The sequence below is a fragment of the Aethalodelphis obliquidens genome, unplaced genomic scaffold (genome assembly GCF_003676395.1).
Source record: "Aethalodelphis obliquidens isolate GAN/ISIS:26980383/991018 unplaced genomic scaffold, ASM367639v1 scaffold12, whole genome shotgun sequence".
Taxonomy (NCBI): domain Eukaryota; kingdom Metazoa; phylum Chordata; class Mammalia; order Artiodactyla; family Delphinidae; genus Aethalodelphis; species Aethalodelphis obliquidens.
Window position 1 is genome coordinate 8918471 of NW_020837956.1, and position 24605 is coordinate 8943075.

Sequence of the window (24605 nt, forward strand, 5' to 3'; positions counted from 1 at the left end):
CTGCCCCCAGCCCCAGGTGGGCGGTGTTGCCCGGGCACAAATGCCCTTTATGGATGGGCAGTGCCGGAGGAAGGCAGCACCTCCGTGGACAGTCACCACCCCCCAGAATTCAGAAGCGGCCCTGGAGCCTTCTCCCTCCTGGCAGTTGCGAGCACCCAGGGAGCCTGGTCACATGGGGCGGAGGGGCGTGGCTTTACCCCCACCGGCGTGGGGGGCCGTTCATGGGAGTAAATCCCAGGAGAAGCAGCCAGATTTGGAAAACCAGAGTCCCCCAGGTGACCCTTCCTTCCAGGGCCTGTGCTGGGGGATGGTCCCCTCACCCTGACTGCTGCCTTCTCCTGGGGCTGAGGTGGGGGACTTTCCTCTCTCTGAGGGGTTCTATGGGGAGGGCATTGCCCTGGTGAGACCTGAGGCGGAGAGGGAAAGCAGGCAGAGCCCAGTTATCCCGCATCACCCTCTCCCCCACATCCCATGAAGAGTGGGGCTTCATCAAGCATCCAGGGACAACCTGACCATCCCCTCCACGGAGCGCAGTCCTTGTGAGCCTGGGACTGAGTTCTGAGGGGCCCCCGCTGCTCTTGCGACGGCCAGTGGGCGACAGAAGTCACACATCTCACAGACAAGCCCTCCCGTCAGGCCCCACTGAACTTCCGTCCCCCATTCACACAGATCCTCAAGCCCCTCTCCCCCTCCCCCAGGCCTTTGGCCCATTATTCCATTGACAGGTGCAGGCCCGGTGCTGCCTGCCTGTCGGTGCCCCCTAGGGTTGGCCCAAGGACCTGCACCCCCGCCCCCAAAGGTAGGGTCCGATTGAACCGGTTCTCTGGAGGCCGGGAGGAGGGGAGGAAGGGCGCATGATTGCTGAGGTCTGCTCCCTGTGCCCATGACTCCAGGCTCACCCAGGGTGCAGGTAACCCCTTTCTGTAGAAATCGTCGGCCTCCTTTTATATACGGAGAGACTGAGGAGAAGAGGCCCAGCTTTCTGGGGTTTGCAGTCTAGCTGGGAGCAGGGTCAGGTGGGGGGCTCAAAGTGGGGGACAGACCCACGTGCTGGTGGAGGGGCGACCTCCCTGCGGTGCCTGAACTGAGCCCTGCCTGGCCGTGGTGCCCTGTGTTCCTGGCACCCCTTCTCTCTGCTGGGCTCTGCATGGTGGGTGGCCCCCCGGGGAGGGAGGGAGGGAGCAAGGCCCTGTCTTCACTCCTTTCCCTACCCCCTGAAGACCCCCTGTGAATGTGACACCTCTCAGACCACGGCCACCATCGCTGACTCGGGTTTGCCTCCTACCCTCTGTCCATGTTGAGGGAAATGTAAATGGAGGGAACATCACGGGCCTTAGTCACAAACCCAGGTTATTTCACATCCTGCAGAGGCATGGGCACAGCTGGGTGCCCAGGTACAGACACCCCCAACGCCCGCACAGACACAGACAGCACTTCCTCCACCCCGACACCCACATCCTCCACGACTCGGATATCCTTGCTGACACTCCTCGGGCACCGACGCCCTGCCCCTCTGGTACAGACACACGACACATACACCCGTGCCGGTCCCCGCAGCGATGAACGCACAGAGCCCCCGCCCACGGAAACTTTGCTCCACCCACGACCTCAGAGACCCGTATGTGCCACAGCTCCCTTCACAGACAGCCCCTCCTGATCTCAGCCACACAGATGAGCTCACAAATTCAGAGACTCAGCTCCTCAGAGGCTCTAGAACGCCCATGTGCACTTGCATAGAGACCCACACTCCCAGGTGCACACATGCCCCAGAACCCTGAGCCACGCCCCTCCCCTCCCTGCCAGAGGCTGGATGGAGGTCCCTTACTTCTAGTTCATGGATTCTGAAAGGTGCGTGCGTGTGTGCGTGTGCGTGTGTGTGAGAAACAGAGAATCCGCAAGGTGTCGGGCAAGCAGAGTGGAGAGGAAGAGAAGGAAGGAAAAGCTCTGTGAGTCACTTCCAGCTGAACAATAACACATCTTAGCCCCTGTGGCCAGGGGAAGGGCACGTTTGTCAACACAGCCAGAGCCTGGCTGCGGGATGGTCAAGGCGGTGGGGATCCCATGCAGAGAGACTTGCCCTTCCCCTGTCTGCACCTGGGGGCTGTGAACTCAGCATCCCGCATTCCCCAACACCTGTGTTGTCTGCGAGGCACCTGTCTCTAGGTGCTTCGGCTGTACTCCTCATCCTGACCAAACAAAACTCCAGAGTCCTCTGTTTATCCTCACCATAATTCCTGAGGTCGGACAGCCCCACCGCTCACAGCCCAGCCTACTGCTTCTATCTCCGGGGTCCCTCATTTGCCACCTGACTGCTCCCCGTGAACCCCTCCAGGCCTTTCTTCCGGCTGTGCCTGCTGCGCACACGTCCCTCGCGCCTCCACACTCTTCCTCTCCATCCTTCAGGCTCCAGCTCCTTCCTGACCCAAACCATGGTTTCTATTCCTTGTTTTCTGGCTAGTCAGAAAACTCTGCGGGGGGATAGTGGCTACTCCCTCCCCCCTCCCAGTTAGACTCTTTGCTCTAAAGGGCAGGCTCTAGAATTTCTTCTTCTGCCTCCAGACCCCTCTCCCCCACTTCCGCCCAGCAGGGCCCTGGAAACCAGCTAGCGGCCAGCAGCGTTTTGAGAGATGAACAGTAAGGGATGAGAAGGACAGCAAAGGCAAGGGGAGCTCTTCTTGGGCCTCTGCTCACTAGGTAACTGGTTTCCCTCTGGACCTGATTCTCCCCATCCTGCAGCTCACACAGGTTGGGGCAGCGAGGGAGGGAGGATTTCTCACCAGGCCCCACCCACACCACGGCCGGAGAGCGGGAGCACGTTAGGGCCTTGTCTACTGCGCACCACCTGGGACCCAGGCCCGTGCTGGCTTCGCGCGTGAGCTCACTTACCCGAAATAGCCTCATGATGGGGGTTGCTCGTTGGCCTCAGTTTCCAGTGGAGGAAGCTGAGGCTTCGAGAGGCTGGATAGTTGCCCAGGTCACCCAGCTGGTAAGTGGCACAGCCCCAGAGCCTGTGTACCCCCCGTGCTACCATCCTGCCCCTCAGCAGCATCGCCTCTTGTCCCCCGTTTGCCCGCCGACTCTCACCGGTGTCCGACTTTGAACTTTTGCTCTGCTTCGTCTGCCTGAAACTCTGCTTGTTTCTGCCCCTAACCTCACCCCTGTGCCTGACTGTGGCCCGTGGAGCAGAATGAAGTCCACCTGTGGTTGAGGGCAATTCTAGTTGCTACTTCTCATAGGGAGCCAGGCTTAGCACACATTTGGGTGTGGAAGGCTTTTTAAAAATCTGGGTCGGAAGCCAGATGGAGACCTGTCCTTCCTTCTCCTCGGCACCAACAGGGCTGTGCTCACTAGCCCTACAGCCTTCTTTCTGGCTCGCTGTTTCACACACTTACACAATTACACACACATGTGCCATGGCAGACTTGCGTTCAGAGCCTGCACAAGCCCCGTTGCAAGCGATGATGGAAAAAACAGGTCATGGGCTCTGGGAAATGCATAGGGCAGACTCTCCTTGTGGTACAAACTCAAGTGTGTGATCCCAGCCCGCAGAGAGCATGTAATTATTTGGTCATAAATCACACTCCAACCCCAATGGTTGGAATCGCATTCCTTCCCGTGCTCCCTGCCGGACCCACAGTGTCTCGGTGTTGGATATGAAATATGGTTGTGATTTTCATGTCTAACCAAAGTCAAGGCTGATTCCTCAAAGAGTGCAGTTTCACTGGAAGATAAAGACTGACCCAGATTCTTGTGTGTTGATGCTGTGGAGGAGAAGGAGTCTCCGGGAGAGGAGAGAGATGGGCACCCTTTGGATGGGGGAGAGGTGGATTCTTTGCCAAGGGGGCTTTGGGTGGCCCAGCTGCGAGTGGCTGTTAGCACAGCTGGGGATGGCCCTCACCCACCTTGTGTGGCCTTCATGACGCAGAGTTAGGAACACGAGCCTGGCAGGATGACGCTTCACAATACCACCTTGAAGTGAGTGTGGCCAAGTGACCCGCTTTGGCCAATGAAATGTGATTGATATGTGCTGCTTCCGGGTAGCAACAATGAGCGCTAAGGTGTGAACCCTCAAATCCCCTTCTGGCTGCCATGGTGATTGTGAACAATGATGTTGATAGAAGCTTCCTTCAGCCTGGGTCCCTGGGTGAGGACAGCGTAGCTCAGAACCCTCCAGGTGATCTATAGTGTTCACGTGGCGTGAGAGAGAAATGCATCTTTACTGTTTTAAACCACTGAAATGTTGGGATGTTTGTTACTGCAGCATAAACTAGCCCATCCTGTCTGATACGCCTATCTTAAGGGTGGACACGAGGAGTCATAATATAATGCACGTGAAGAACTTAGCTAAGTGCCCCTAAATATGCTGCTTCCTCTTCTTCCTTCTCTTCCTCCTCTTCTTCTGATGTTATTTCCCTTTTTATGCAACCTTGAGCCAAGTCACAAAAATTGACCCAGGTCCACTAAATGTCTGGCATAGGAACACAAAGTTGGGGGGAGGGAGGGCAGATAGATAATGTGAGAAACTGACACATGGTACACTGATGTTACATTACCAGTATGAGTCCAGAGCTAGGTGAGCCCAGCGGAGGGAGGGATAAGTCTATCGGGGTCCTCAAAAGTGAAATCTCACCTAGATTTTTGAGAGGCTGGTTTGATTTCTTCGGACGGAACAAAGGGAATGGTGTGGTCTGATTGTGAGGGCAGCTGCCTTTCACTATCTGCTACATGCCAGACACTGAATCAGGCACTCCAGCCAATTCTCCCTAATTGTCAGAGCAATGACAACATCCATGCTGTGTGCTATCGTTATGCCTATTTTATAGATGAGAAAACTGAGGCCAGCGAGGGCAGCTGGTAAATGGCAGGCAGCGTGTGTGCACAGATACAGAGGTGCGGCAACTCCTGAGCAGCCTTCAGTCTTGAGCCTTCCAGAGGGCCGCGTTACGACTCCAGGGAGATCGATCTAAGAATGTGATCCACACTCCACTCTGTGGCCTGGGAGACGTTTCCAAAACACGGCTCTGGGAAAGTCACACCGCTGCTCACCAGCTCACTGCGGCTCCCCACTGCGTTCTCCATGAGGTCCGGCGGTCTGGCGGGCTCCTTTGAGCCCCACCCGAAACTTTCCAGCATTGTCTGCGGGTACAGCCATTCACGTTCCCAGGCTTCTCGTCTGTGCCTGAACATTTCCTGCCATTTTCTGCCTCCTGGGTTTTGCTCAAGCATTTGTTTGGAATGCCCTTTCCCTATACGTTCACCTGCCTGAGGCCTACCTTTCCAGCAGAGTTCAGTCCAATCTCTGCCTTCTCTCTCTGGTCTAGGCGTCCCTCCCTGCTGGAATTGAGCCTCGGGGAGTGTCGGTGGGGTTGATTTGATCTGGTTTGAATGATAGGGTGAGAAAAGGTGGTTCCATTGGGGTGTACATATTTGCTAATATTTAATATTCAGATTTTCAGTAGTGCATGCGTAGGATTTATGGATATATATATAAATATATTAAAGGTGTGTGCTGAGAGTTGTTTTTTACTGATAGCAGCACTTAAGCAAGTCTGGAGACCACTGCCACATAGACTACCACCTGCGGTAGAGGTTTGCCGTTTACTGGCTGTGTGACGTAGGAAAGTTACTCGACCTCTCTGAACCCAAGTTTTCCTGTCTGTAAAATGGGGAATATCTCAGTTCCTACCTTATGGGTTAGTGCAGGCTCCATGAAATAAAACTATAAAGGAAATGAGGCCTCCAAGATGTGTCCTGAGACTCAGCCTGAGGACGTTCAGGCTGCCGGTGGGTCCTGGTGGGCGACACGGAGGAAGGAGGGGCGGAGGTGGCCCCTGTTGATGGGGACTCTGTGGCTTGGGCAGGCTGGGCTGAGACAATCCCAGTGGTGTTTGATAAAAGGTAGGGGCTCTTCTCTGTCAAATAAATATTATAAGAAAAGGCTGTCTCCAGGGAACGGCTCCCTCCCGTTCCCCCCTTGAGGGCCAAAGTCCCCAGGGGCCAGTCTGGAGTCTCCTTTTATGTGACTGTAAAGTAATCCAGGGCCTGGCAGGGTCGAGGCTGGGCGGGCACTGACTCGCAGGGCAGCATTGATGCGGTCAATGATTACCTTTTATGCCTAGCCATAAAGGCAACGGCCCAGCTCTCTGGACAATGCCCCCTCCAGACAATGCCCCAGGAGGGTGGGTGCGTGAGTGTGCGTGCACACACACACACACACACACACACAGCTGCTGGGCAGGGACCTGTCCCCGCCTCAGATCTCTGAGGACATCCTCAAAAGGCATCTCTGTCTCCCCTGAGTGGTCCCTGGAGACTTGGCCCAGGAGCTAAGGGAGTTTGGGTGGCGGTAAGTGGGACCTAGTGAGGTTCAAGACACAAAAGCGCTACATCCAGGGCCCCGGGGCCTGCTCCGGGTGGTTCTATGCAGGGGGGCAGCGTTTTCACCCAGACTCAGGTACCACGTCTCAATGGGAAGACGGGTTTTCTAGGACCAATCAAAGTCCATTCCCAGTTTACAAGTGATGCAGTTGAGATCTGGGTGCACAGCGGGGCCCAGGGGCCCGAGGAAGAAGACAGTGGCCGAGCTGGGAGTAGGACCCTGGTCCTCTCTGACATCACCAGACCGAGGGGGTCCAGGTGGGAGTGTCAGGTGTCAGGAAAGGTTTGGGTCACTTCTCAGAGAAGATGTCTCGCCTGGGGCTCAGAGGGGAGCTGGGAAGGACCTGAGGGCCTGGCCTTGAGGCTAATGTTGGGAAGAGATGAAGAATGACCCCCTCGAGTGCCCGTGGGCCACATGCAGGGCCAGCTGTGCTCACATAAACCCCTTTCATGGCTTTCTCACCCTGTCCCGATGGGTATGCACCCCGCCCACCTGCAGTGGGGAGGCCGGCTATAAGGGGGCAGGGCTGGGGCATAGATGGCCAGATTAATATTCCACCTCTTGGGCTGATAAGGTCCAGGAGCCTTTGTCCTGGCAAGAGAGGCTGGAGGAGCCCGGACAGCAGCCCCTGGTAGGGGGTTCTGGCAGTTCAGGTGCCTGAGGCATCACTGCAGCGTGCCTGAGACTGCAGGTCAGAAGGCCTGGCATCGCTTTCCTCCCCGGGCTGAGGGGAGAGCGCTGCATTATCGTATTGGTGGGCACGGTGGGGATGAAAAACTACATGGGGCATCTCTCGGACGAGTCACACAAGTCCGGCTGCTATCTTGAGGAAAGAGGGCTGTTATTCACAGCAGTTATAAAATGCTTCGTGGAATCGGAGTGAAGTTGCTTTGAGCCTCAGCCAGAGTGCTCCAATCAACCTTTGGCTCTGATAAAGATAAGCGCACCCAAGGTGATAACACACAAACCAGAAACTGTCAACAGGTGCTAATTAGGGCACTGGGTGCTGAGCCACACCCACCATGCCTGACCTGGGGAGAAATCTCAGGTGGGGAGCCAGGGCTTGATCTGGGTGGGGGAAGATATGGGCTCATTGCTGGTATCCAGCCTCATTGCCTTCTTGTCACCTCCTCCTTCCAAGGACTTCTCCACCCCCATCCCAACACCCACCCCTGCCTACCTGGCATTACATAACTTAAGACGAAAGAACAAAATATATTCGAACATCGTGTAATAAACCACGATGACCATGATGTAACACGGTGGAAAGAGTCCCGAAATGGGAGCCGAGAGACCCAGCTCTCTGTCTTGCTCTGCGTAACCTTGAGCCAGTCATTTCTCTTGGAACTCAAGTTCCCTCCGCCATCCCTGCCGCTACCCACCTGCCTGCACAACGGGGGGTGAAAATGGGGTCCCGGTCAGGTCTAAAGTTCACGCTCTTCTGCCGCAAAACACTGCAATCTGTGAAGCGCACAAAACATGTCGCTGGTGCCACCCAGCAACGCTGGGGTGTGCGTGACACTTGACAGAGTCACAAATCCATCTGCAGGAGAGGGAGCCCTGTGGAGGGCTCCGAGGCGTGGACAGTTCTCAGGGCTCCTGGAATCCCTCTCTCTATCTGAGCCAGAGGTCAGCGTGCCTGCTGCCCGCTCTCGGGGCACTTGGGGGCTATTTTTAACTGGTGCCCCTTAAATAAACATGGCATTGGGCTGATGGTTCATTTCCCTCCCTCCCCTGCACTCCCCAACCCCTCCCTGCATCGTGCGCGCGCGTACACACGCACACACGCACACACACTCTGAAGCGGCCGCACAGAGGTGACTCAGGGTGCTGAGCCGGGGCTCCCAGGCTTCAGGTCCACGCTGAGCTCGCTTGAGCTGGGGGACTTGCTTGGAGGACCGGCACCACCCCTGTCGCAGGTTCAGCCCAGCCCAGATTCTACTTCTCAGCAGCAAGGGCCAACCTGAGAGCAGGGCAGGAACTTGCCACTTTCCCCGGGGAGCTGGTGTGAAAGGTGTGGTCAGGGTTTGGGCAGGGATAGATATGGAGAGGACGAGAGGAGGAGGGAACCGGCCAGGGAATGGGATGAGGGCCCTGGCCATCCTTCCTCTGGCCAACTTCTCCAGGCAGCAAAGAGTTACCTGCACTGCCAGCTTGCCAGGCTCAGCGCTGGGCAGGGGGGCAGGGCGGTGACTCAGACCCAGGCCCGCCCACAGCTCTCACAGGGCCTTGACACAGGAGAAGGGCAAACATCAATGCCTCGGGGCTGAAGCCACAGCCTCCACAGAAATCACTCCAGGGGGCAGTGGCTCTAGGCTGGGGGCAGTGGGAGGAGAAGGGAGAGTCCCAGGAAGGTGATGCCCAAAGTGAATCTTGAAAGATAGGTAGAAATGCATCACTCCTTAACCTCTCTCAGCTGCAGTTTCCTCATTGGAACAATGGGTATAATTAATGGTACTTTCTTCCTCGGCTTCTTGTGAGGATCAAATGAATGAAAATATGTAAAACTCTTAGTACAGGGGCCCAGCTAATAGTCAGTGCTCAAGTGCTCACAGCTGACTCTACGTCAGGAAGGTAAGTAGGCAGGGCGTTTCAGGCAGAGCCAATGGCATGTACATGGAGGTGAAAACAAAGGAAAATGGAATGCCCCAACCCAACCCAGAGCAGTCCGGCAGGTCCTGGGAAGCAGTGTGGAGCGACAGCCCATGGATCTGCGTGCTGGGGCGGGAGCCGGCTCCGTGACGGTGTCGGGCTGGCCAAGCAGCCGTCGCTAAGTCCAGGCCAGGGAAGGGGGCGCCCAGCAAGGCAGAGCCGGGTGGGGAAATCTCCCACGGCTGGATCGCTGTGGCCTGATCTCAACTTCCAAGGGTTGAGTTAGGGGCCAAGGTTTTGTAGGACTTGGATACTCTTTCCAAGAGTCTATAGTAGTGCGGAGGAGACCTTGAGGAGTTGCAGAGGAAACTAGGGGTGTGTGTGTGTGTGTGTGTGTGTGTGTGAGTGAGAGAGAGAGAGAGGAAAGAGAGAGAAGACTGTAGGGCTGGGGCATGTGCAGGGGAGCAGGCCCCCTAGGCAGCCAGGATTTGCATCTATTCTAGGGAGGGAACCAGCGGCACAGGCCCCTTTCCCAGGCCCCCGGCTCTCCAGTACCAGGAGGTGCCGGGGCCTCCGCAGGAGAGGCCAGGAGGCCGCACCCCACACAGGTTGTTCTGGTTCAGCCCAGCACCTGCCCTGTTTCATCTCTGGTCAGAGCGTGGCTGGGTGTGAATGGGTGTGTGTGTACACATGTGTGGCATTTCTAGATCAAAGAATGCTCAGAAGGTCTTGCTAAAGGTCAGGCCAGGGAGGAGTGAGGGCCTGGCCCATCTCCTCAGGCCCTGCCACAGGGACAGCGCCTTCCCACCTAAATCTGCTGGGCCTTGGGCCCAGCGGGAGCTGACGGGCCTCTGAGTCAGGCTGAGTGAGCCAGGAGGAGGGGCTGGAAGTGCCAGGCCGAGGAGGAGCTGGTTATTCATCCGCTGAGTAGCAGGCAGCACACTGAGCTTCGGGTGGGGGGCAGTGTCGCCGGGACTTTCCTGCCACTGAAACGACAGCCAGGGCGGGGGCCAGGGTCAGGGGTCAATGAGTCAGGATCGGATGTGCTCTCCTGAGCAGCTGGAGGAGGTCCTGGAGGTGAATCCAAGGCTGGTGCCTGAGCACAGGGCCAGGAAGGTCTTTGGGGATTTGCTGCAGGCCCATGTCGCTGACAGCTCATGGGAGGGCTGCACGTCCATCCATGCGACACAACGAGCTATCAGAGGCAGGTTCACAGTCCCCGGCACACGGCTGGGCACACGGCTGGGCACACAGGAACACACTCGCTGGTCATGGGGTGGGACTGAGCAAAGCTGGTGAAAAAAAAGGTGCTGGAGGCCTGAACTCCGCTGAGAGGCCAGAGGCAGCCCCAGTAGACACGCCAGGATGGGGAGGAGCGCTCTGCGGGTCTCACATCTGCCGAGGCCTCTGCCACGGAGAAGGGCACAGCCCTGAGGCCCCAGGGCCACGCCAAGCTTTCTGGCCCCAACATGCAGCTTCCATGGGACTTCTCAGCTTATCCCAATTCTGGCTGCAAGAGGCCCCGTGGAAAAATCTCCCCTGAAAGAAGCTGCCTTTGAGCTTTGCAGGAATGCTGGCCTGGGGCAGAACCAGGGTGGCAGTGGAGGGGAGAGTCATAGGGTGTTACGTTCCAGAGTAGACTTGAACCCAAACGGGGCCTGATGCCTGGCTGTGGAGGAACCAGGAGGTCACAGATGTGCCTGGCAGCACCAGAATGAGGCACTCTGTGTGCGTGTGTGTGTGTGTTTGCGTGTGTGAGACACAGGGCTAGGAATGACCTGGAATGTCATGTGTCCATGGCCCTAGTGCCGAAGGCAGCCTGGACCAAGTAATCTCAAGTTGACTTAAAAAAAAAAAAAGTTTATAGTGGGCTTCCCTGGTGGCGCAGTGGTTAAGAATCGCCAATGCAGGGGGCACAGGTTTGAGCCCTGCTCCGGGAAGATCCCACATGCCACGAAGCAACTCAGTCTGTGCGCCACAACTACTGAGCCTGCGCTCTAGAGCCTACGAGCCACAACTACTGAAACCCGTGCGCCTAGAGCCCGCGCTCCGCAACAAGAGAAGCCACAACACTGAGAAGCCCGCACACCGCAAGGAAGAGTAGCCCCCGCTCACCGCAACTAGAGGAAGCCTGTGTGCAGCAACAAAGACCCAATGCAGCCAAAAATAAAAATAAATAATATAAATAAATAATAATAATTTTAAAAAAGAGACACAGTATAGTATAGTGGTTAAAAGTTTGGGCTCTGGAGCCAGACAGTCTGGGTTTGCATCTGAACTCCTCTACACACTCCCAGCTGCTATGACTTCAGCTAAGTTGGGTCATGCATCTCTGTCTCAGGTTCCACAACTGTAAAGTGAGTATCAGAATAGTATCTACCTTATAGAGTCACTGCAAGGATGATAAATAAAGTGCTTCGAAATGGGCCTGACTCAGAGTGAACACTATTGCAGGTGTGATTTGTCCTTGCTGAAGGAGTGAAACTCCACGTCAATCAATCAATCAACACCAGGCCCAGGCCCAGGCCAGCCTGAGCTCTGACCAACTGAGCCCAAATGGGGCACGGAAGTGCTGCCAGCATCAGCACATCCAAAGTCCCTCGACCTGCTGAGTTGGCAGAGGGCCTGCCTTGGCGTTCTCCAGCCCTGAATAAGGCCCTAGAAGAGTGCCTGGGCTTCCCAAGGTGTCAGCAGGTGGAGGGAACAGGGGATTGGGAGACACTCGCCTTAGCTTGAAGTCTCCTTCTGTGGCCTGCTAACCTCCTCTGCTCTTGTTGTAGAGCTCCTGGCTGACCGGTCAGTTGTGCATCTTTTCTATGGCAAGTGGAAGGTCAAGGATGTAGGGCTCACTCCATGGGGACTGTAGTGACAAGTGTGCTTCTAGAGGTTCAGAGTCCCCAGCCTATGGATGCTCGCCTACCCTGACTAGAATTGCATAGCAGCTAGACCACACCAGCCTATTCGGCACTAATTCTTAGCTGACTTATATTTCTAATGATTTCATCTAGCTGGTCAGTTTGTCAGTCAATCAACAAACACTTATTGAGGCCCTATTGTGTGTCACACTATTAAGCTTCAGGTATACAGAGATCTATGTCTTGAATGATAGGACAAGTATGTGGGGTCCAGGAGTGAGATGGGAAAGGGGTTCCTGGTTGCAGAAATAATGTGGATCAAAGCATAGGGGAAGGAGAGAACCCACCCAAGGTGTGAGATGTTGCTGCAGGGAGGGCAAATGTGAGGAGGTGAGGCAGGAGGCAGGGTTGGAGGGTGAATCAAGAAGGGCCCTGTGCGCAGTGGTTAAGAATCCGCCTGCCAGTGCAGGGGACACGGGTTAGAGCCCTGGTCTGGGAAGATCCCACGTGCCTCGGAGCCACTAAGCCCGTGCATCACGACTACTGAGGCTGAGTGCCACAACTACTGAAGCCCGCGCTCCTAGAGCCTGTGCTCTGCAACAAGAGAGGCCACCGCCATAAGAAGCCCGCGCACCGCAACAAAGACTAGCCCCCGCTCGCCACACGTAGAGAAAGCCCGCGCGCAGCAACAAATACCCAACACAGCCAAAAATAAATAACTAAATAAAAAAGGGCCCTCTGGGTCCAGCTTCTTCTGGAAGGAGCCACTGAAGGCAAGACTTCAAATACCCGGAGGGTGAGGAGGTGCTCTGGACATCCCACAAGTTTGGGTCTAGAAGCTGTTCAATGAACTTTTGCAGGTTAATGACAGTGTAGTGTTGGGGTGTATCTGAGGGTCCAGGTGGCCCCATACATTGTAGACCACACGATTGGCTCATTCTGTTGCTGTGCAGTTTTGTGGCTGTGGCATTTGGGGGCCTGGTGTTCCGGTGTCAGTGAATGGGTCCCCACCTGTGCATGTGTCAGCCAGCGTCTTTGGAGCTGATTCAGCCAGTGGCTCTGCGTGTGTGTGTGTGTGTGTGTGTGTGTGTGTGTGTGTGTGTGTATGCGTATGCCATGATTGGGGTACTCCCCAGCCTCTCGGGAGCTATTTTTAGAGGTATTAGCCCACAGATATAGCCCCTACCCCTACCCCATCCTATGCACACCTGCTCGGGTGAGAACACCTGGAGGTGAATCCACATCTGGGCTTGTACTTGGCTGGAAATGCATCTCTGGGCATCAGGCCAAGCAGGTGTTGGCCTCCCTGGGAGCCTGGGCTGGGGAGGAGACAGGGAATGGGGCTTGGGAGGGGGTCTGGGGTGGGAGTTGCTGGCTCTTCAGCCTTGTGGGGCTCCAGAGACTGGTTAAGCAGATGTCCAGTGGCCATCCGCCTATTTCTGTCCTTCCATTTGTCCGTCCATCGTCCTGTGTCTTCCAGTCTATCTTCTAGTCTATTCGTCTGTCCATCCATTGGCCCCCTGTCTGTCCTTGGTCTTCCCCTCCACCAGCTTGCCCCTGCTCAGGCACCTTTTTCTCTAGTCCTCTGATGCAGGCTGTAAATACAAGCCTCCCCTTAACCCTCAGTAGCTACTGGGGCGACAGCACACCCTCCTCATCCCTGATGCTCAGTCTGCCCAATCGGCCTCCACTTTGCCCTACGGGTATCAAGAGGTCCCAGCACGGACGTGGCACTCCCTCGTCACTACTGGAGTCAAAGATGCTCAAATGCCCCTTCCAGCCATCTTCCCAGAAGGCCCTCCTGTCTCTCACTGTACAAGGCTCCTCTCCTCCAGGGAGTACTCCCTGACCACCCTGCTTGCTTCCGTGTCCCCAGGCCTTACGCTGTCGCAGCTGTGTGCAGCCTGAGGGAAGCACGGCCCAAGCCCTGTGGGAGCAGAGTCGAGGGCTCCTAGGTGGGGAGGTGTCACCTAAAACAGGGAGCTCCCTCAGATGAGGGGACTGGGGAGGGCCATGGAGCTGGTCACACGTTCCCCCTCCCCCAGGGGATTTCCTGGGATGTGGCCCAGCCAGACCTCCCCAACCCAGAACTCCGGCATAGTGCTGTGGCTTCCCCAGGGAGGTTTTTCCTGTAGGAAACAGGGATTCTCACATATTGCCAAACAGGGGCTCGAAGCCGCTGCTTCCCTGGGATGCCCTCCCCAAGCCCCACCCAAGCCCTCATCCTGGCTTAGACTCTGTGGGGATTGGCCAGGCCAGTGAAGGACAAGCCTCCTGGTGTTGCCCTCTCCAGGGCCTAGTAGAACCAGAACCCAGGGTGGGATGGGGGTAATTAGTTACGGAGTGTGTGTGTATGTGAGTGTATGTGTGCATGCGTTCACTTATAGTGCGAATGTTTCCTGAGCACCTGGTGTGTGCCGGGCACTGTAACAGGCATTGAAGAGACAACAGTGGACAGGTCCAACAGGGATGCTGCCCTCGGGAGGCTGGTGTTCTAGCAGGGGAGGCCCTGGAGCTGCTGGGTCTGTGTCAGCGTGTGTTGGGGAGTATGAGTGTGGTGAGGGTGTGTGTGGACGAGGGGCCTAGCGTATAAACAGGATCAGGTCTAAGCAAGGATATGTGTGTGCAGACTTGAGTGTGTGTCTTTGGGGGTATCCGTGGGTTCCTGGGGTCTGTGCACAGCAGTTGATGTTATGTCTGTGCAGACCCAGAACTGGCAGGCACGTGCATATCAGCCAGTTTTGGAGGCTGTGTGGCAGACACACCTGGCTGACTCCCAGGCTGCGGGGCTCTATTTTTAGAAGTGACAGCCTGTAGATCCCCCCCGCACCTGCTCAGGTGCCCAGCCACTGGGGAGGGCCCAACTGGCCTGCGGGTAGGAGTGAACCTGTCTCAGCCAGCGCCACTGGCTCTCTGCCACGCAGACCCACACTTCAAACGGAGCAGCCTCTGGCCTCTGTTAAGCCAGGTGGGCCGTACCTGGGGATGGATGATCGATGGGGAATCCCAGCTCCCATGCCCCACACTTGCAGCTCTACCTCTTATCACCTGCGAACGCCTTGCCTCACCCCCCTTTGCAGGAGGCCCAGCTCTGGAATCCTCCAGGATGCTGCTGGTCCACCATGCCCAGCCTCGTCACCCTGAGAGGTGGACCAGGCTGGGCTGGAAGTGGGAGGAGAGGAGGGATGACCTCCTCTCTTACCAAATAGCCTTGCCCCTCCGTCACCCACTCCTTCCAAGGGGTTTCCTTCCTGGCTGCACGTGGATCGTCCAGAGAGACAGAAGCACACCCTTCCCTGCGTCTGATTCCTCCTCATTCTCTCCCCTTTTGTGTCCCGTCTCTCCCCTTCCCTGTCCCTTGTCATCTTTCTGAGTTAATGACACCGTGCACTGAACTCCAGCTGTACGACAGTCATAGGGCCAAGTGATTTACACATAGTATCTCATTTAACCATCCCAAGGACCCTGTGAGGTCACTGCTGTCATCCCACTTTGCAGGGAGAAGGCTGAGGCTTGGAGGGACCCAAATCACTTGGTGAGGAGGCTCAGAGTCGGGGTTCAAGCCCGGCTCAGGCACCTCCTTAGTTATGCTTTGTCCTTGGGCTCACTCTTTTTTTTTTTTTTTTTAATCTATTTATTTTTGGCTGTGCTGGGTCTTCTTTGCTGTGCGTGGGCTTTCTCTAGCTGTGGTGAGTGAGGGCTACGCTTCGTTGTGGTGCGGTGGCTTCTCTTGTTGCGGAGCACGGGCTCTAGGCACACGGGCTTCAGTAGTTGTGGTTCACGGGCTCTGGAGTGCAGGCTCAGTAGCTGTGGAGCACGGGCTTAGTTGCTCTGCGGCACGTGGGATCTTCCCGGACCAGGGCTCGAACCCGTGTCCCCTGCATTGGCAGGCGGATTCTTAACCACTGCGCTACCAGGGAGGATTGGTCTCACTCTTGTTGTTTTTCTCCCAGACATGGTCTCGGCAGGGAGCTGAGCTGTGGCCCAGGAGCCCCTCCCTGGGCTGTGGGAGGGAGTGCACAGAAGGAAGAGAGAGTGACAGATGCATTTGGGGTCCAGGTCAGGGCTGTGGATCCCAGCCACCTCCCAGGTTCTGGCCCCTCCCTTGCTGCAGAACTTTCCATGGCTCCCTACAGGCATTTATGGGGCAAGGTCAAAGTCCTCTCCTTTCCTGCTCTACTACCATGTCTTCTTCCCTGACAACACACTCTCAACCAGGCAAACGCTTGCTTTCCCTCCAGTGCAGCTAAAGGGTAAGCATAAAAAAAGCCCCACCGGAGCTCAATGCCTCGCTGATTTCATTTCATTTCATCTGCATGATGTCCCTACAAACTAAGTTTTCTGGTGCCCTTTGTGCAAATGAGGAAAATGAGCTCAGGGGTGGGCAGCACCTCTGGCAGAGGGTCACACAGCTGGCAGACAGCAAGAGTGGGATTCAAAAGCACTCATCTGACTCCGCTGTGTCATTCAATTCAATTGGATTTGATAGACAGGCCTTTATGGAGTGTAACAGTGCCAAATCCCATCCCAGCGCCTGGGGATAGAGACAGTATTAGGGGAACCGGCACACGATGCACTCATGCACGCAAGACACACACACAAGTTTCCAGGGCCACTTGGAGCAGGTCCTCTCTGCCCTTTTCCCTCCAGGTTTCAGAGGGGGGAGGCAGACAGGGAGGAGGGGGAGGTGCTGAATTGCTCACATCCCAGTCTTAAAACCTTCACACTTGTGACTTAGACCCCCAGATGGTCCCTTTCAAGGACTGAGCTCTATCTCCCTTTAAAAGAGGGAGAGAGTAGGGAAGAGAAAAACACATTTTGTTCTGATGCCTCAAGATGTCATTTGGGGACAGTTTGTCTCTTTTCCTCCCTATCTCTGTCCCCCCACTCCCCATCCCCACCCCAGGCTGGTCCTGAGACCACAGATAGCATCACCTCCACCCCATCCTTCCCCACATGGCTCCATTACCCCACTGAGCTTTCCAAAATCTTGATGTCCAGTGCTGAGTCACTAGGCTGGGGTGGGTGTGACACAGGAGACAGTTTTTTTTTCTCTGTGACAGTGAGGGGGTTGGGAGAGAAGCCAGGGGTCCTTTGCTAGACCAGGACTCAGATCTGATCTACTTCACTGCCTCCTCCTTTTGCTGAGAAGGTCAGCTTGTTCTTGGATCAGAAACTCCATGAGACTGAGACCTTGTCTGTCTGGTTCAGAGGTTTACAGGCTTTTTAAATGAAACCGCCATTGGCCCTTGACACACTTACTTTTGGAGGCCCCACCCAAATCACATGAAACATATTAAAATGCACTCTGATTCCACACTGAATGTCATTTTATGGTAATTTTTTTTTCTTTTTTTTTTTGCGGTACGCGGGCCTCTCACTGTTGTGGCCCCTCCCGTTGTGGAGCACAGGCTCCGGATGCGCAGGCTCAGCGGCCATGGCTCACGGGCCCAGCCGCTCCGCGGCATGTGGGATCTTCCCGGACCGGGGCACGAACCCGTGTCCCCTGCATCAGCAGGCGGACTCTCAACCACTGCACCACCAGGGAAGCCCTATGGTAAATTTTTAAAAAGGGTTTTCAATTAATTATGATTGTGAAATTATTCAACTACAGTTAATGTGTTTAAATTAAAATGGACTCTCATTTCTTGAAAAGCACTCTGCATACTTGGGAATTCTTTGAAATGAGAACATCTAAACCAACAAATTGCTTTCAAATGTAATGAAGTGTTCATGAGTTCCAGTTTTCCAGTTAATGAACTTGCTGTAAGATTACATTTGGTCAACATTAAATTACATCATTTTAGGTTCAATTTTCTGGTCTTTAAAAAATATTTTCAAGCCAATACATTCCCCACCCCACCAGGTCTCAAACCCTTTCTGTAGGACCTTGAAAATTCCCCAGGTCCCAGACACTTTGCCTATGTGGCTGTAAAAATGAACAGCCTGGTGTACAGTGGCTTCTTAAACACTGTTGAAGAGAGGTAAGGGAAAGAGAAATTCAACGGTTTGGAAACAGGAGAAAAAACAAAAAGCTAACACCCTTCGTAATTAAAAGTGTAAATTAAAATGAGGTAATATTTTTCAGACTGGCAAAACCCAAAAAGTGTCTTTTGGTATCATCTGGTATAACTTTTTAGAGGACTTTTGGATGATATCTATCCAAATGCAAAGTACATAACCCCTTTGCCCCAGAAACTACTCTTCAAGGAATCTAGGCTTCTATAAATGTACAAAGATCCATGGAGAAAGACTTTCATGGCCATGGACAACTGGGAACAGACTAGATGTCGACCAGTTAGGACTGACCTAAATGGTTGGACATCCCCACACTGGAATAGTACACGGTTGTGGGAGAGTGTGTTGATATGGACCAAATACCTCACTACAGTGCTAAGTGAAGAAAAAAAAAATCAAGGTGCAGCACAATGTGTAATGCATTATTGCTTTTGTGAAAAAGGAAAACAATACACATGCACACACATGTATTTATATTTATATTTATACACTAGGAACTGCCTGGAAAGAATTGGAAGGAGACTTAGAAACTGGGAAGAATGGTTGTCTCTGAGAGGGAGACTGGGGGGTAGAGGAGAATCACTTCTTGCTTTTGCTACTGTTTTAAACCATCAGTACACATCTCTTTTTTCATGAAAAAAAAAATCTAGTTAACAAACAGCAAATGCCTGTGGAATAAAAGAAGTAAAATGAATGAATGAATGAGTCCTAAGTACCACATGGAGGAGGGAATTGCTGCAAGGGGCTCCCACCACCCCATGGAGGAGACCCACAGAAAATGCAGAAAGCTCAACAGCCCATTTGACTGTGGGAGGAGGGGAGGGGAGGATTCTGGAGGCTTCCTCCAGGAGGGCCTGAAGGATGCAGAAGGCTGGGCAGCGGGGAAGGAGTGGTGGGGGAAGGTTGGTGGGGTCTTGTGGGGAGACTGCTTCTCCATCCTTGTCCCTAGAGTGTACATTCTATTTCAAGCCTGGAAAGTCCCAGCTCCTAGCAGGATGCCTGGCATATAATCTGTGGCAATAAATAGTGGTTGACTGAATGGATGGAATCAGTCACTGGTTAATCCGGGCTACAGTGTTAGTCACTCCTGTCCCCTCTCTAAACACCTCCCCACCGCCGAACAGCAACAACAAATGACTTTCTCAGCGCTGCTGTGTACAGCTGTGCAGTGAGTCCACTGCACAACTCCAGGAGGTACCATTTTCATAGACTGGCATGTAAGTGACGCCTCCTGAAATTGTGGGACATGGGGCACCTGTGAAGCAGTTTCTTCTTTCAAGCTTAGGGGAACCAAAGTCACATTGAGAGTGAGAGGGGTCAGGGAAGGGACTCTCCCAATCCAGACACTGCAGGCCTGCCCCTCCCTGTTCCTTTCTAGTTCCTAAGGCCTCTTCCTTTGATCCTCTCTAACCTGGACTTGAGGTGACTTAGCCAAATCTGACCAATTACTCTGTTCCTGGTCTACAGAGTTGAGGACTTGCAGTATGATTTTGGGCAAGCCCCAGAACTTCTTTGGGTCTCAGTTTCCCCATCTAAGAAATGAATAAATGTGTAGGGAGCAATTCTTTTTTCTTTTTTTAAGATTATTGAAGTATAGTTGATTTACAGTATTGTGTTAGTTTCAGGTGTACAGCAAAGTGATTCAGTTATATATATATATATATATATATATATATATATACTTTTTTCAGATTCTTTTCCATTATGGGTTATTATAAGATATAGAATGTAGTTCCCTGTACTATACAGTAAATCCTTGTTGTTTATCTATTTTATGTATAGTAGGGGAACAATTCTTGATGGGACCTTACAGGGATAAAAGGTTGAAGGACTGCATCCTTACAGGACGTGGCATTCTCGGAGGGGACAAATCCCCCCATCCTGCCCAGTTCTGACTGGCCCCTCATGCCCTTGGACCCTCAGCTGAGTTCAGGGGGCAGCATCCTGGAATGGAAGGAACCTGTGTGGGGAAAAGGAGATCTGGTCTGATAGTAACCTGACTCTGATTATAACCGCTGTGGTATGCTACTGAGCCAGCCATAGCTCTGCCTGGGCCTCAGTTCAGGTCTCTGTAGAGTTTATTACGTCTCTGTAAATTTAGATACTTAGGATACTTAGGTCAGATCAGTGAGTGTCAAATGTTAGACTGAGCCTTTTCTTTTTCTCTTTAACTTCTATAATTTATTTTTAATAAATTTATTTATTTATTATTTATTTATTTTTGGCTGCATTGGGTCTTCATTGCTGCACACAGGCTTTCTCTAGTTGTGGCGAGCGGGGGCTACTCTTTGTTGCAGTGCACGGGCTTCTCATTGCAGTGGCTTCTCTTGTTGTGGATCATGGGCTCTAGGCACGTGGGCTTCAGTAGTTGTGGCACGTGGGCTCGGTAGTTGTGGCTCGAGGGCTCTAGAGCACAGGCTCAGTAGTTGTGGTGCACGGGCTTAGTTGCTCTGCGACATGTGGGATCTTCCCGGAGCAGGGATCGAACCTGTGTCCCCTGCATTGGCAGGCGGACTCTTAACCACTGTGCCACCAGGGAAGTCCCAACTTCTATAATTTTTGTTTTACTCTTTCTGATTACAAACATCACATATGTTCATGAAAGTTCAGACAGTACCAAAAAAGTCATGTACCAAGTGAAATCCAACCCTTATTGAGAATCACTGCTAACGTTTTGGGGGTGGGGTGGGGCATAACTTTTAATTCTGATATAATTTCAAATTTACAGAAAAAGTGGCAAGAATAGTATGAAGACTCTGGTATAGTTTTTACTCAGATTTATCAATTATATACATATTGTCCCTTTTGCTTTATTTCTCTTTCTCTGTATACACGTGTATGTGTGTGACTGTGTATGTGTGTATAATTTCTTCCCAAACTGTTTGAGCATAAGTTGAGACAGGTGCCCTTTTACCTCTAAATGCTTCAGGGTATATTTCCTAAGAACAAGAACGTTCTCTTACCACGTAAGACTTACAAAACCCCTGCAGTTAACAAAATCAGGAAACATCATTGATACAGTACCATTACATAGTCTACAGTCTATGTTCAAAGTCAGTTGTGTCATGACCTTTACATAGACTTACTGTGAAAGCAGAAAAATCCGGATGATATACTGAGGTTTCCTTAAAGCTAACATATATTTAATTTTAAGGATTGTGCTTACTGTATTCTCAAATTGCCCTCTCCCCTCTCCTGCTTTTTGTTTGTGTGTTTGTCTCTTTGGTGTTTAAGATGTCCCCGTTTTTCTAAAATGATGGTGAGAGTAGAACGTGGTTTATTTATTTGCTTTTGAAATTCTTGGCAAAACAAAAAGTGGGTGAACCTATGTTAGTCTTCAAACTTCTTTTGCAGGGATTCCCAGGGTATGGTTCCCCAGTGCCAGTGCTCTCTGATTCCAGGTGAGTCAGACCACCATAGACTTTCCTGAAGCCTATTTGAGAGCATTTTCCTAATACTGGGAGTGGAGGACGGGACAGGCAAATGGTATCTCACCCAGCAGAGTGCACCTTTATCCTTTCCATGGCTCTCCAGCATCTGTTTGGAGCATCCCCTACCTTGTGAGACTTCCAGGGAGGCAGAGCCCTCCTCCTGCTCTCCTAGAAACCAGACCTCACTTTCCCAGCCTCCTTTGCAGTTGCAGTGCAGGCATGTGACCTGGCTCAGCCAATCAGATGCAACCACCTAGGAACTCTGACTCTTAAGCAGGTGATACAAAGGAGTAGAGATGGGATGTATCTGACAGAATTGGCGACAGCAGCAGGAAGAGTTTTCAGAGGCAGTGGAGCCTCAGGGCCAGTTGCACTGCTGTCTTCCCTGGTCTCACCCTGAGATGTGATTTGGGCTGGGGTTCTGGCTGTGATCTGGTGCTCCTTGGTTCCTGAGCCAGCCCGAGGAGCCTGTCAGTGTTCTGTTGCTTGCAACCAAGAACCCTGACCGATAAATACAGAGAAGTGAGTATTACGGGAATGGAGAGGGGCTGGGGCCTGAAGCGTGGACATGTCAGGACTTGGTGAGTAGTGATTCCATGGGGTGGGCAGCCACAGAGAAATCCAGTTTCCTCATCTGGAATGTGGATGGGACATCTAGGTGCTATGTGGGATAGCCCGTACAGGAAGTGCTGCGGGTGAGGGGTAGGAGGGATATGAGAGGAGAGATCCTGGAGCCTGAGGATGAGGCTGGGAGGAGGGAGATGAGCTCAAGGAAGAGTGGGGGGGTGGGCTTTGTAGGAGGAGACAGCCAATCTGGGTCACATGGCTCCTTCTGCCCCAAATAGTTTTTGACCCTTTTCTATGCACCAGGCAGCATATTGGTCAATAAAACAGTTTGGGGATGGGTATTTTTATCCTCATCTTACACATAAAAGGTGATACAGAGAGATGAAACAGCTTGTACAAGATCAGAAAAGCAGAAAGGGACTGAGCCAAAATTGAAGTCTGGGTCTAACTCTTACACTGATGCCTTTTTTTTATTTTTTAAATTTGGCCACACCACGCGGCTTGTGGGATCTTAGTTCCTGGACCAGGGATCGAACCTGGGCCCCCTGCAGTGGAAGCATGGAGTCCTAACCACTGGACCACCAGGGAATTCCCTACACTGATGCTCTTAAGAACCTAAACAGGGGAAAACGGAAAAAAAAACAAACAAACCCTAAACAGATGCTCAGATGAGGGAACAAAGTCTCTGCCTCAGTCCCTGAGTTTTTATATACTTCCAGTGAGTACTTTAAGTAGAATGCGGTATACTCGCTTAAGTACTTTGTGAGGCAATATAATTGAGTAACAGAATCTAGGGACCCAGCTCACTTTGTGAATACCAGTTCTCCTCCTCTTCCCCTACTTGTAAAAAAGTTGGGTCCCATTGAATGAGCTCCAGCACACACAGTTGGTTGCCTACCCAATGGGCCTTCTCTCTCCCACTCCCCTCCCCTCCCCACCCGCTGAGCCTATGTTGGTTTTCGGTGTTGGTGCTTCTCCTTCCGGGCTCAGAGTTAGTACTGTGGCATTAATAGTGGCATTATGCCCCTTGCTTGTGATAGATTCAGGCATGGGATGTGACTCAACTCTGGCCAATACACGGTGAAGAGCAGTCTTCTGGGGACTTCTGAAAAAAATTTTCCTTGATCTTAAAATGGGACACAAGAATGAGATGTTTCCTGGGGTTTTGTTTTGTTTTTGTTTTTGTTTTTTGATGCTGTGGACATTGTGTGACAATGTGATGTCTGGGTGGGAGCAACCATCTTGTGACTGTCAGGTGAGCTAGCCAAGGACAAGGCAACACGCTGAGAATGGCAGAGGGGAAGGAAAAGAGGAAATAATCTGGGTCATGGATGATGGTGTTGAGCTGCAGGATTAACCTCTCCTGAAGTTACCACTCCTCCGGACTTCTTTTTTTTTTTTTTTTTTTTTTGCGGTACACGGGCCTCTCACTGTTGTGGCCTCTCCCGTTGCGGAGCACAGGCTCCGGACGCGCAGGCTCAGCAGCCATGGCTCACGGGCCCAGCCGCTCCGCGGCATGTGGGATCTTCCCAGACCGGGGCACGAACCGGCGTCCCCTGCATCGGCAGGCGGACTCTCAACCACTGTGCCACCAGGGAAGCCCCGGACTTCTTGTTCTATGAGATAATACACTTTCCTTAACTGTCTAAGCTAACTGAATAGAAGTTCTCTGTTTCTGGCCACTGAAAACATCTTTACTGATGTATGAGCCATGGGATCAAAAGAATAAACACCCAACATACTAATTTGATATGCTAATAGCTGACAGCTATGACAACAGCATTGGCTAAATGAGGAAAACCTGTTTCCTTGACCAAGCGAGGCCCTGAGAAGTCCTTTCTCTGCTCGTTCAGAGGGGAGAGAGTGTGGCAGCCTGAGGCCCTGCACTCTGCATCTTGTCCAGGCATGTAGGAGGCCTCCTATCAGAGGAGAGGTCCACTCCTGGCCAGCCGGACTTCTGACTCCCATTTCCTGTAGGGTCAGCAGAGGAAAGCAGCTTTATTTACTGAGGCAGGATGGAAAACAGATGTCTAAGCACCCCGCTGGGCCCAGGCTCACCCTGGACAGAGGCCCGGCCTGTTCTCAGCCCTGACCCACCCACCAACCCCTTGTTCCCCACATCGAGTCCAGATGTGGCTTCTTCCAAGCTCTATAATAATTTTGGTTTGTTGCACCTAAGTAACCTACGCCCCCTCTAGCTCAACCCTCAATTCTCCAAAGAGAATAGGAGTAACACTATGAAACATTTGTAAGGAAGGCGGGGTGGGGCAGAGAGGAATGTTGACTTGAGAAGCAGGGCAACGTGGGTTCAACCACAGCCTGGTCTCATGTTAACTGTGTGATTTCAACCATTGTATCAGTCATCAATTGCTGTGTAACAAGCCACCACAAAACTCAGTGGCTCAAAAACAGCAACTGTTTATTTACTCATGGATCTAAAGTTTGGGCAGGGCTTGGTGGGACAGACAGCTCATGTATTCTCCATGTTGCGTCGTGTTAGGTGAGTGAAGTCCGATGGGACCATGGGGCACGTGTGTAAGACATCAGCGTGATTTGTGTGACCACCCTGCTCCTTGCTTCCCTGTCCCCACGTAGATAGTTCCTTTTCCTCTCAGTCCTTCCTTCCTCATCAGCAAGCTGAAGGCAGAGAGCATTGGCAGAATGTGTGCATATCAAGAAGAGAAGCTCTTCCCACAGGCGGCCTGAAGTCATCTCGGAAAATGGTTCACTATTCACTTGACCCAGAAACCCCCACAAAATCAT

At 52.8% G+C, this 24605-nt stretch overlaps 1 long non-coding RNA gene across 1 annotated transcript; it reads left to right on the top strand.

The window, feature by feature from the left end:
- Positions 1-2491: 2491 nt before the first annotated feature.
- LOC113624126 (uncharacterized) lies at positions 2492-24356 on the top strand. The gene is made up of 3 exons (XR_003434228.1): positions 2492-2986; positions 21199-21245; positions 24343-24356. It is a non-coding gene; the product is annotated as an uncharacterized LOC113624126 (long non-coding RNA).
- The last annotated feature ends 249 nt before the right edge of the window (positions 24357-24605 follow it).